This window comes from Haemaphysalis longicornis, unplaced genomic scaffold (assembly GCF_048455015.1).
Source record: "Haemaphysalis longicornis isolate Haplotype H1 unplaced genomic scaffold, Haemaphysalis longicornis Haplotype H1 scaffold_2, whole genome shotgun sequence".
Taxonomy (NCBI): Eukaryota; Metazoa; Arthropoda; class Arachnida; order Ixodida; family Ixodidae; genus Haemaphysalis; species Haemaphysalis longicornis.
Window position 1 is genome coordinate 18,558,550 of NW_027526295.1, and position 12,841 is coordinate 18,571,390.

The window sequence follows — 12,841 nt, forward strand, 5'->3', positions numbered from 1 at the left end:
ATCGCCAATAAATGTGCATTTTGGACCACATCTGGAAAGTGACTTGAAGGGGCAATATCTCACCCTACGTTTCTTTTTACTTTAAAAGTGGCACACTGCACAAGTAAAAATGCTATTGCAATAACTGTTCTCGCGGGTACACGCGCGCTTGCAGGAAATCTCGCAGCCGTGAACGAAATTTCTCTTTGAGTTTCTCATCTTTCTTGAAAGAAGCAGAAACTTAAACGCAGAGGTTATTAAGTGTCGGAGAAATAATGAAGAAGACATCCTCCAAGTCTAATGATTGGTTGGTGCGGGGCAGCAGTAATATTAGGGCCAGGCAGAGGAGAAGTAAATTTTTAATTTTATAAGAATAAAGGAACCAGCGCAGGACAAACTCGGGGTGACACCATGGACACGGTCAGGCAGGCACCCTTCGCATTGAAAAAAAAATCCTTCAAGAAGACATCCGTAAAAATTGAAGTAATTACAAAAGGAAGCGTCAGTTCCAGCCGTTTCTTGCGTCGTCTGCTGCTAGACACTGGCCATCACCTACTCTTTTTAGAGGAGGCGATGCGCTGGCACTCAGCTTCTTACAGGGAATTCCCTAGGAGGCGACGCGCGAAGCCACATTAAACCTGCTCGCTGCTACAACAAATTCCCTAAATGTCCCTAACTTTTGTCCCCAACTTACAGTGGGTTCAGGGGCCATGGAGTAAGAAAAAAATTAGGAGACGGTGCCGCCGGAGAAACGGGAAGCCTATACATAAAAAGTAAAATCGAAGTCGGCCCAGGCGTGACTGCACCACGTGACCCCACCGCGCCGCCTCTGTACGGGCCGCCGCACACTCTTCAATTTCGTCTGCTCGAAACTGCTCTGCGGCCCGTTGTGGCGAAGCCCGCTATATGTTGGTTTTTTTCCCACGGCTTTTCTCTTTCGCAAGTACGCGGAACTCCTGCCCGCACGCGGGCTTGAGATCGCCGAGCAGACAAATGCAGGAAGGACGGGTAAAAGCTACCGCAAAGCAAACGCGAGAGATGCGCCGGAGTCGGAGACCGCCGCCGCCGCCTGCCCACCCGACCATTGAGGTCACGTGCTGGGCCGACTTCGGCGGCTGGAGAAAGGGAAACGGCGGAGGGAGCGGCGTCAACAGAGCTGGGCTTGTGAAGGCTAGCTGCGTGACGTCATGCCGTCTCCAAACTTTTTCTTCACAATGTCAGGGGCCCTATTCTCGACTGCACGAATTGCCGGCAATTCGCCCATGTTTTTTGCTTAAGCACAACGTAAGCGATCAGTGACGTGCTGCACCTATAGCTATGACAACATGCTGTGTAATTTGACGAGTCACTCATAAAGATCGCTACCAAGGTATCAAATATTGTGCAAGAAAGCTATAAAAACACTTGGCATGTACTCTAAAAATTAAGACGGTAGCTGACGCTGACAAGAAAAACACACTTATGGAGGTCAAATTTGGCGTCAACGCCACAAGGCGGTCGAGTAACGTTGATCCAAAAGCGAGCGAAAGCGGATGTCGAGCTAAAGAACATCACACAATTTTTTTACCATATCTATTTATTTCTTTCAATAGCTTTAAGTAACATAGTTGGGCTCTCTGCTTCAATGCAAGCTTTGTTGCGTTATCACCTTCGCTGCCACCACCGCCGCCACGCCATCGTCTGCTGCTATGTTACAAGTTTATGGCGTGATCACAGAAAAGGGCCCATCTCCCCGCGAGGGGGACTCGAGTAAATGCGTCGCATAGGGGGTGGGTGCATTGCGTTAACGTTTAGTGTTTGGGGAGTTGGTGGTAGTGAATGCGTTGTATCAGCAGCTTCTTGACGTAGTTTGAATGAGTCAAGGATATAAGGCGCGTTCGTAGCCTTTCATTCTGTGTCGGTTTTGTGGCGCAGTGGGAAGAGCACCATGTACCTCGCGTTCCGCCCACAGGTAGTGAATGCGTTGTATCAGCAGCTTCTTGACGTAGTTTGAATGAGTCAAGGATATATGGCGCGTTCGTAGCCTTCCATTCTGTGTCGGCTTTGTGGCGCAGTGGGTAGAGCACCATGTACCTTGCGTACCGCCCGCTGGGTCGTGGGATCGAAACCAGGCGCCGGTAAGTATTATTTTTTTATATAGTGTAGGGGGAGGGGTGCGGACCTGTTGTTGAGAGCGAGGAGGGTAGCGTGATGCGGGAGAGGAGGAGTGGGGGAGAGGGCGCACCTGGAACGGCTGTTTCGGACGCCGAGGCACGCCAACGCGGGGTGACATCGTGAGTTACAGAAATGCTCTGCATTTAAAAGACGGCCGCGACCATCGCTTCTATGACACATACGAGCAGCGAAGCGCTACGCCTGATAACCGCGGAGCGCACCGATGTCGCCGATTCACTCATTCGTGAAGCTCGACTTCAATCAGCGCTGTAATGAACCAAATAGTCACTTTTCTTTGTTATTTTTCTCTTGCCATGTTCTCTTGAGTTCGATCATGTGACCCAACAGCTTACTAAGACGAGTATGGACCAATGCCATGCATTGGGTTATCTTTGTCATGGAGAGGCTTGTACTGGCCTCTTATGTTGCGGTTACGCCAAACAAATAATTTTGATTTGATTGCCAAACACAAAAGCAAAATACTGCACGTTATTTGTATGCTCTATGATCGCTGACTTGGAAGCAGTTGAAGCTATAATTTGTTTCGGTAAGAAACATGCTTTAAACAGCGCGCATGCGAAACTGCGCCTGCTGCAAATTGCCGCACATTTCGCTGCGCCGTAAGCCAGGGCAATTTTTTGCCCTATTTTGCTTGTATTTTGCGACAAAACAGCCGCCATTTTTAGGCTGTTACGTAGCATTACGTCACTTTTACGCAGGCTGAAGTTGCCAATGCATGACGTAATTGTTCCCGCCAACTGTTTAAATTACGTCATGCCTTCGCAGCCAATCACAGATGGGGTGTGTATTGTATTGTTGTATTGTTGTTGAATAACAAACACAGGCTTACGTTGTCATGTCCGCTGCATTTAGTCTGGTTTTTCATTGCCGGCCAAGAATTATGCGCCTGTAGTAACGAGAAATAAGGCAAACTTTGGAACTGGTGTCTGTAAACGACATGAAACGTCAAAATGACGACAGCACACACAACCACTTTGTCAACCGGAAACCACGTGACCAAAATTGAAAGCCAATCAGAAAAGACTTCCGGCAAATAACCAGAATTGCCGGCAATTTGTGCAGTCGAGAACAGGGCCGCAGGAGCCAATCAAAACGTGGAATAATTTCCTCCTTTTACCCGCATGCGTTTTTGAGCGCCTAGGGACAACGCCGAAGTAGGCGCAGCATTTCCATGGGTCTCCCCCGAGTGGTCGATCTGCGCTGTCAGTACCCAGCGTGTCAGTTTGTGTTGATTGCTACGAAATGAAGCTGCAAATGCATGAATATACCGTGAATGCTAGTATTGGTGCGATATCCCTATCCGATTAGGTGTACTACCGGTACAACTGCGACATTTCAAGAGAGACTTGCAGCCTGAGCTCAGCGTAGATCAGCCATGACGGTCTCCGGCGTTTGCTAGCTGTCACAGAGACGGAAGAGCGGAAAAGAGTGCATCGACGCGCCCAGTTTCCAGCAAGGTCAGTAACGTCGTTATTTTATGTTTGTTGTAGTTTGTGTGTTTATACCACTGTACTGCCTAAAGCTGTGTGAATTCTTGTTTGCGAGGCCGCCTGGGCCTCCTAGCTGTATTCTCGTTCCCGATAGCATTGTGACGTTAACAATTTATGTATAATCTTGAATTAAAATTTAGCGTGCGCTGCATACATGGATGAGGAACAGAGACAGTGGAAAAAGACAAACCAGACGTTGGCGCGCCAACCAACACCTGCTTCCTGTATCCAACGTACGTGTGGTTTCTTTTCCTACTCCATGTTTCTCGCCCAAGTATGCAGCACACGCTTAATTCAAATTACGATGCTATGTCCTTACACACTCCGTCCGCAGTTTCAAGCGTTTCGTTGTTGTTCCTTTTGTGTAGGAGCCCATATAATTGCTCAAGTTTGATCGAACCGGTGGCGTGTACTCCCCGAAGTGCAGTCCTGGTTGTGTGAGGTGCAGTGCCTCGAACGTAAGAATGCATGTGTTTGATAGCGTTAATCTTGCGAGTATGTCGTGTGCACGCATCAGAGTTCCAGCTCTTCGGCCAGTTAAGTTGAGTTGCGGGAGGGGAATTGGAAACGTCGTTTCTGTACAGAGAACGTAAGGATATCGCGGCCAAAGGGACAAAAAAGCGTGAAACCGTAAGCCAAAAAAGGCGGGAGAGGGAGAGAGAAAGGATAGACCAAATGACGGCGGCAGAATCAGATCATCCGAAGGGCTGGGAAGATTACGCGACATTTTGGGCCCTTTATGAGGAGGCACCAGGAGCAACTGTCAGTAAAGTGTACATTGAAGGTAAATTGAAGAAGCTGCGTATGGGACAAATGGTATGTGACATTGAAAATTTGAAAGTGCACAAATAACGTGTACGGACAGGATGGACACATACAAGCACTTACTGGCAACTGCCATTTTGTTGAAAAACACGAAATTCATATACGAAAGAAATAGTAGATTGAAGAAATATGGTGCCGATTACCGCGTGCTCCTGCCCGTATAGAGTTATAGATGATTTGCTGACACACTTGTTACTATGTTCATCGATAAAGCAAGGCCTCAACCCGTTCTCTAACAATCTGATCATTATGCCTGTGCAACGTCACAGTCTCATCAAAAAGAACGACACCCACACTTTTTATAGTGCGCAGGAAGATTTGCACCCGTTGAATTTGTGATTGTAAACAAATGCTCTCTGAGATGGACACTTAGCATCTGTCTGACCCACATACACGGACTTACATGACAACGGAATACTGTAAATCATGACAATCGCACAACGAACTAAAGGCTGCGCATGGTTAACACCGCACTCATTTCTCCCTTTTCTCGGATGATCCGTGTTATTAACAATGCAGCAGAGATTTCTCACTTTTGCTTTTGCAGAAAACAACACACAGTACCATGTGCTGTGTGTTCTTTTTCTTGTAGTGGGTTTTCCTATGTGGTCTGATTCCAGGTCGCCATCTTTTACGGATTTTGTTTTTCAAACATGTATTATTAGCTTACCCAACTTTCAGTTGTTTTGATACAGCATTTAATCCTGTTCCTGCAGCATCTGCATAAGAGGGCTTCCAGTGAAAAAAAAAACGGCTGGAGCGCCCCACGGAAGTGACGTCACCTGTTTTTTGTTAATATTTCTTGGATTTGGTCGTTCGTGTTGATTGCCGAAACTAGTACCAAATAGTATGCGGCCGTGCAAAGTGGCCGTGACGGCACTCATGTTTAGGTCGGCTGTGCTTTTCATTGTTTACGCGCCGTAAGCGCAGGCTGATAACTCTCCTCCTTGGTACAACGGCTGTCGTTCAGTGTTGTGTTATCTACGGCGCACCTGCGGGCAAGGCAAAACCACTCCGAGTGGAGGATTCGGAGGATTGTGTTGCACATTTAAGCTCGCCAGCTTTTGTAACCGCACTTCTTTCTTTCTTTTTATTTTGGAAGGTGTGTGCGCACGCCATTTTACGCCATTAGGTTTGATCTGCTGTGGCTCAATAGGGAAGAATGGGTCTGTGTCCTCAAACGTGGGCACTGCTGAAGAAGCTGCCGGCAAAGGGTTAAACTAGTGTTGCACGAAGGCTGCTTGCGCTCCCATTTAGATCCTAAAATCTGTGGCTTTTGTGGAGAGAAGAATAGGCGGAAGGAATACCTTTAAAGGCCCTCATTTGACAAGAGTTCTCTTGGGCCTAGATCACTGGTGCCCACTGGATCTTCCACTAAATAAGCTTATTTAGTGGGTCTTGTGCACTATAGTACGCGCCGCTACCTGAAATGTTTTGCAACCTCACCATACTTTCTGTGCATAGAAAGACCAGCAGTCCCTTTGGGGGGTGAAATCAGCACAGCTGGTACAAAAGAGGCCTGAATTAAAGTTTATTGGATGTGACAAAAAGATGTTTCGAGTAAACACTGTGTTAATGCCTCTTTTCGTCGTGCCTACAACTCTGTATATTTGGTCATGCTGTACCAACTTTTCCGAGCTTCCAAAGTTGCAAGGGATACACTGCAGTGCTACAAGTACTGATCACAAAGTGTCAAAAAATTTGGCTTTTGGCTTCCCATTGCCACCCTTTAGTGACGGCCTGGGAAGAACCACGCCGAAGCAGGAAGCACCGACCAAACCAGGAGATACACTGTACTTCATTTCACCAACTTAACTTCACACACCGTTGTAAAAATTGTGCTGGTAATCAATAAACAGCGAGAGCACAGCTCTGTACCACACGCTGGTAAGGGCAGGAAATGTAGCGCCAACAATGGTCTTTCACATAAACTGTGCCCACAGCTCCTGTCAACACCAAATTGATAACAGCGTTGTTGCACATAATTACGTATATAAACGTCATGTAAGTAGTGTTGCTTCTGGTCATAGCAGCAGCTGACCAACAGCCTACCACTGCAAGTGCTGAAGAACCGGCCAACCATGTGACGTTTGTTGTCCAGGCTTTTGTTTTCTGACAGGCAGACGGGATGTTCGTCACGCTGAAGTTCCCCCGCAGTAAGAGCTATGTGTACGCATCCGTTTACGCGTATATATACGTGCTGCCACGTGCACCTGGCAGCGCGTGGCAGCAAAGTTCCATTCTGCCAAGGTGACGGTTTAGCGCAGTGGTGAGATGATTTGGCTGCTGCTCTGGCGAAATGAGTTCAAGTCGTACACCAGTCCATACAGCGGTGGCCCCGCCGACGGCCACGTATATATGCGGTCACTTTTCGCGTTTGATGTTACACCTTCGTCTTTAAAATTGGTGAAACTTGCACTGACACAATTGCGAAGCTGGAGGATTTCTTTTTATGTAAGCACTGAATGACACCACCACGTATTGCGAAATTTGTTTATTTACATGCTCCGTCGTCGCTTATCACTGTGGCAGTAGTAGTCATCGTCATATCCGCATGCATGACTGGCATGACTGGCTGACCGGAATCGTTTTGTCCGCAGGCTTTCCAATTCCTCCAAGAGTGGAACGCGTCGGCACGCGCTTCGCGACTGGGCGTCTGCGAGCTGTCTTGTGCTCTTCCTTGTACCGCGGACGCACGTGACTGTTTCCTTGGTATTTTTGCGAGCGCCACGCGCAAGCCAGTATGATGCCGGACGCTCATCGCGATACGCGTTCGCGGTAAACGGCGGGAGTAACTATAACATGATGTTTTCAGATGACGCCGCACACATTACGGCCAGCAACAACAGCTGTGCTGTTAAAAGGTTGTCCGAAGTGTTCGTATAGTGGCGGATTGGCCAGCGAAGCTTTTTTGATTTCATTGGACTGCGCACATTTATGAAAAAAACACGATTGACTCGGGATATCCTAGTTTTGGGCAAAATAAAGCTATCGTCATTGACTCGGGTGTGGTCCAAAGAAGTGCACGAAACTGCTGCGCCGTGTCGGCCGACGCTGTCCACGTGCCAGTTTGGCAGCGGGAGCAGCTGGCTGTGTCGCGTTCGACGCCCTTCTCCCCCGAATTTTCGCAGCTCCTGCGCCCTCTACACCATTTAGCGGCTATACGGCAGCATCAAACCCCGACGCCACACTCTCCTGCGCCTCGGCTGCGGCCGCCTCGGCCCTGTGGCAGCAATTAGCGCCTAGCCTCTCCCACCCCTCTGTCGCACCTTTAAATTGGTTGGTTGGATACGGAACAAGAATGGCGCGTACCCACTCTGGGGGATTGGCCAAGTCTTATTGTGGTTTCACTGTTTAAGAAGCTTGTGAATTAGTTTCAAACGAAGGGAGAATAGGGTACAGTGATGCTAACAATTTTAGAACAAAAAAAATTAATACTACTGTACCAACACGTGTTTCAATAAACGATTAAAAATTGGTTGATGCGATTGATTAACTAGGCAAGCAACCTGTTTAGGCAATAAATGAGTGAAGAGCACGACAAACATCCCCGTAGCACCAACCAAGCCTGACTGCCCCAAATGACAATAAGTTAGGCACCGACAAGGCGAGACCCAAGGACCGGAGGGGAACCTTCAGGTAACGATTTCGGAGGGAGGAGAACTGCCGGAACGACAACAGGAAGTGGTCAAGTGTTTCCTCCTCTTGAATGAAGCCGCAGATGGCCGATGGCGCTGTGCCTGCGCGGTGTAGATAAAAATTCAAATTAGGTGTTCGGCATCGAAAGCAAGTCAGTGTGACCTCGCACAGTTGAGACTGCGCAAAGTCACACTTCCAAGAGTACCGGAGATGCTCAATGTCAGGGCAGCCAGCGATGCTGTCTGGTGGGAAGCTGTCCAGCGAACTGTACCTTCGAAACCTAGTTGCAACAACATAGGCTATCGGGAGCACAGTACCAACGAGAGGACCATTCAGTGCTACTCCTGCCAGGTAATCAGCCATTTCTTAAAGTTCAACACCTCTGTGCCATGGGACCCAGACCAGACGGATTTTCCTGACATGTGCCGGTATAAGCATCGACAGCGATCGGCGAAGTGGAGAAACGGTTGGTGAAGATAAAGCGGAGCAGACCGAAAAAGAATGTATTTAATGCCAAAACGAACACCAATCCAAAGTAGCAGCCCATGGGCTGAGGTGTTGCACTACTGAACACGAGGCAGCAGGTTTCCTGGACATACCAGTTTTTGTGAAGGAGGCGGAAAACACAGCTGTCCGTGAGTAAGTTATCTTGCTGTTGATTGAACACTTCCAGGTGGTATAAGTTTATTCATTGCCCTCCACCATGGCATGCCTCATATTCATGGTGCTGCTTCGGAACACCATACCCAGTCGAAAAACACAACAGAAAAATACGACAGAATGATCCTGTGAGGGAATGGGACATCCTGTAGTCTGTAGTAAACCCTATCCTGTAGTCTGTAGTAAATCCTGTCCTGTAGTCTGTAGTAAATCCTGTCCTGTATTCTGTAGTATATCCTGTCCTGTAGTCTGTAGTTAATCCTGTCCTGTAGTCTGTCGTAAATCCTGTCCTGTAGTCTGTAGTAAATTCTGCCCTGTAGTCTGTAGTAAATCCTGTTCTGTAGTCTGTAGTAAATCCTGTCATGTCTGTTTTCGTAGTAAATCCTGTCATGTCTCCAATTTCAACTTGTTTGGCATAAGAAATTTACTTCCCGTGATGTTTTTTCTATTAAGTACCTGAAGTATGCATGATTTCAATAAAATTTTATTCAATTTCAATTTCAAAATTTCAATAACAATTTCCATAAAAATATGACCAACAAACATAAGCATTTGGGGTCATTCTTGCCTTTCTGGTACAAGCTTGAAATTGTTTTCAGTGAATAACTGATTTCAGAAAGCTGAACCAAAAGGCATTTAAGCAATGCAACTAGTGGTACATTCATGCATGCAATACAAAAGTTTGATGTTACGCAGACTGCACATGCCTGATCACAGTCCAAAAAAAAAAGCAGTTTGCGGTGCTTATCCATTTTATTTTCCTCTTTTTACAACACTGTTCCTGGGCACTACCGCGGCTTCACTTTTTGTCATGGAGAGGCTTTTACTGCCCTCTTATGTTGCTGTTACACCAAACAAATAATTTTTATTAAACGAGCATCGACAATAACCATTCGAAAATTCGTTCCTTATATTAGTTAGGGCCATTAAAACACAAGTGAACAAATATTTTTTTACACTGCAAAACGTGAGAGAACGTGAGAAAATTAAAATGGAAAGTCAATCTTTAGCTGGAATGCTTGCCTTTGTGAACCTTGTTCCGTTGCATTCGCACAGCAAGGGGTGGAAGGATATCCTGTGGCGAAAAGCGCACGTCTCTGTGGTGCTGCAATATCTTGAAGACTATGCACGCACGATACCTGCCGAAGTCACGCAGGGATCGTGGCAAGTTCAGACGAGTGTCGAAGCACATCGCACGTATTCCAAATCACGCTGCCTGCGAGATTCGTCGCATTCACTCACATTAAAGTGCCAATTATCCCAAGCACCCCGGATAGTCGTCGCTGGAGGAGTCCTCACATCGAGATGCTTGAAATCCGGACCACTGATCTTGCTTTTACCACAGCTTCCGAAGCTTCAAATGTTGCTGCTGACACTCCGCGGGGACATAAGATGCACGTTTTTACAAAAAAGTTAAGCCTAACTTCAACTAGGCAAAGCGCCGATGTGAAATGTGAACGAGCCACTGGGCCACGCAGCCACCGCAAATTTTGACCGGGAGACGAAAAGCAGGAGGGAACAAAGGAAGAGTAAGGAGGGAACCGGCCGATCACGAGAAGTTGTTTCGCGACCCCTCCGCACCCCTCTCGATTCTTCGTATTCTGGTCTCCCCGTCCCGCGAGTTCTGCCGCGCCGCGACATGCCTTCAGTGGTGACGATGCTTCCCCGAACTTCTTCCGAAGGGCCGGGCTAGAGGGAAGGCGCGCGTTTTCTTTCTTTCTACATTTATTTTTTTTAACACATCTCTGTAAAGCAGCGAGTTCACTGGCGCCGTTTCTTTTTTTTTTCGCACAGGTAGCGGCAACTGGTTCGCTGTTTTTAAAATCTTATTTTAACTATTTCGGCTTGATTGGACACATGTTTCGCGTTAAAATAAACAAATTGCTCGCTAAAAAAATAAAACAGCACGCAGATTGAAACAATGGGGCTCTCAAAGACACCCAGAAATACATGTCAGAATGTGCACTGCAATTATTACACCACGTCTTCAAAAAGCACATCTTGGTTGTTTTTTATGCGTCCGTTTTGCCGAGGGGCTACCCTTGTTGCCTGATTCTTTTATCAAACATTGTCCACAGTACAGTATACGCAATTTCAATTCACTCAAAGAACCCAAGGAATTTCCGAAGTTCTCTATGTATCCATTTTTTTTATTATGGGGTACGCTTAGATGCTCCAACATTAGTCTGATTTGTGCTAAGTTGTGTTGTTAATTGCAAATTTGTAGCGAAGGTTTTTTCAAACACGGCCGGAATGCTAATGGCCGCAATGCAACAAACGTTCATTACAACAGACGCTTGCAATGCAATTGAACGAGATGACCGTCACTCGCACGCAGCATTGTTTCCGTGCAGCGCACGCTAAAAAAGTGGGATTTTGCGGCACCGCACGGGCCGCAAACACCAAGTTTCGGAGCATCTGCGTCGATCGCGGCGCGCGGCATTCCCGTGTCCAGCCAAGCAGCGGCACCATACCGTCCCGGACTATCCCGTTCGTGATATCCCCTTCGCATTGGCTGAAGCCCTGTCCCCAAAGCCAATGTCCCCATGTTATTCGATGCTCTCCAGCAACCTCCCCGCGTTGCTGTCGTTCAGCGCGGCGTTTTCCTGTGTATTCCGTTCTTTCCGGGCTATTCCATCGCTCTCCTAATGCCGGAAAATGCGGGGTTTTCGGACAGGGTAAGCAAGAGATTTTGTAGCAATACTGAACGGTCTGTCATGTGACACTTTCGCAATGGATCTAAGCTTGTCTTTCACACTATAAAAATCTGCAGGGACTACAAAATGATCTGTCGCATGGCAGATAATAATGGTAATTACCGAATGCTGAATGTAGTGGCTGAAGGACAGTCTGTGGGCCAACAGAAGTTTGCGTAGTGCCTATAGGGTGTTTCACAATAACTGTAGTACAACAGAAAGGTCTCATGCGACAGAAATTTTGTAGTTCTATTACAAAGGTTTTTGTAGTGGGGACTGCAGAATGTCGGTCGCATTATAGATATGTCTGTTGTACTACATAAATTTCTGTCGTACGACAGACATTCTGTCATCATTCTGCAGAGATTCCTGTCTCACAACAGACCATCCTGCATTCCCAACAGAAATTCCTGTTGTGCGACAGAAATGCCTGTCGTACGACATATTTTTTGTAGTTGTACTACAGAAACTTCTGTCGCACGACAGGCCACCCTGTAGTCCGGACAGAAATTCCTGTCGTGCGACAGAAATGCCTGTCGTACGACAGATTTTCTGTAGTTGTACTACAGAACTTCCTGTCGCACGACAGACCATCCTGTAGTCCCAACAGAAATCCCTGTCGTGCGACAGAAAATTCTGTTGTGCGACAGAAATTCCTGTTGTGTTTTTCGACTGGGTACTACAAACTTATCTTTTGGGTCTTAACACTGGCAACATTTAAATGAAACATCTTTGACATTGTATAAGTTCTTGAATAATTATTCATTTTATAATGGGCACAATAGCAGTATTGTCGTAAAAAAACTGCAGCTAAATTATAAATCCTAATTGTTGTATGCTAGTGACGTGTTGCAAGAAAATCTGAAATGTAATAGTTATATCCATTCGCTCACCAGCTGTACAAGTTGTATCTGTCCCGTGAACCTTCAAATGCTGATTAGTCTCATGGCCAACACATGAGACATACATGCCCTTCTGTTCCCAAAAGGACTAAGCAAACACACAACCTCCAAGAAAATACATCAGGCATTGGGAAGAAACATTTAAAATTGACTCACTTTATTTGATCGACAACCAGTACATTTTGCTTTTATAGCCCACAAAAGACTATTGCCAGCAATGCATTAGGTGCAGTTGGCTTTGGCAACAAGCAGAATGCACGATTATGTACTGGAAACACATATGACAAGCCACAGCTTTGACCATCCGATTGGTTGCACTGGGTGTCAAGAGATAAAAAGGAAGAACCACACCAAATGCTTTAATGTATGCACGTTGATCAAACATTAACTCAGAGTGTAGAAGAACATCCCTTCAGCATGTTCGGCTGATCCACCCATTTGTGACAGCCTTGTTGAAGTAAAGGCAAGAACGAGT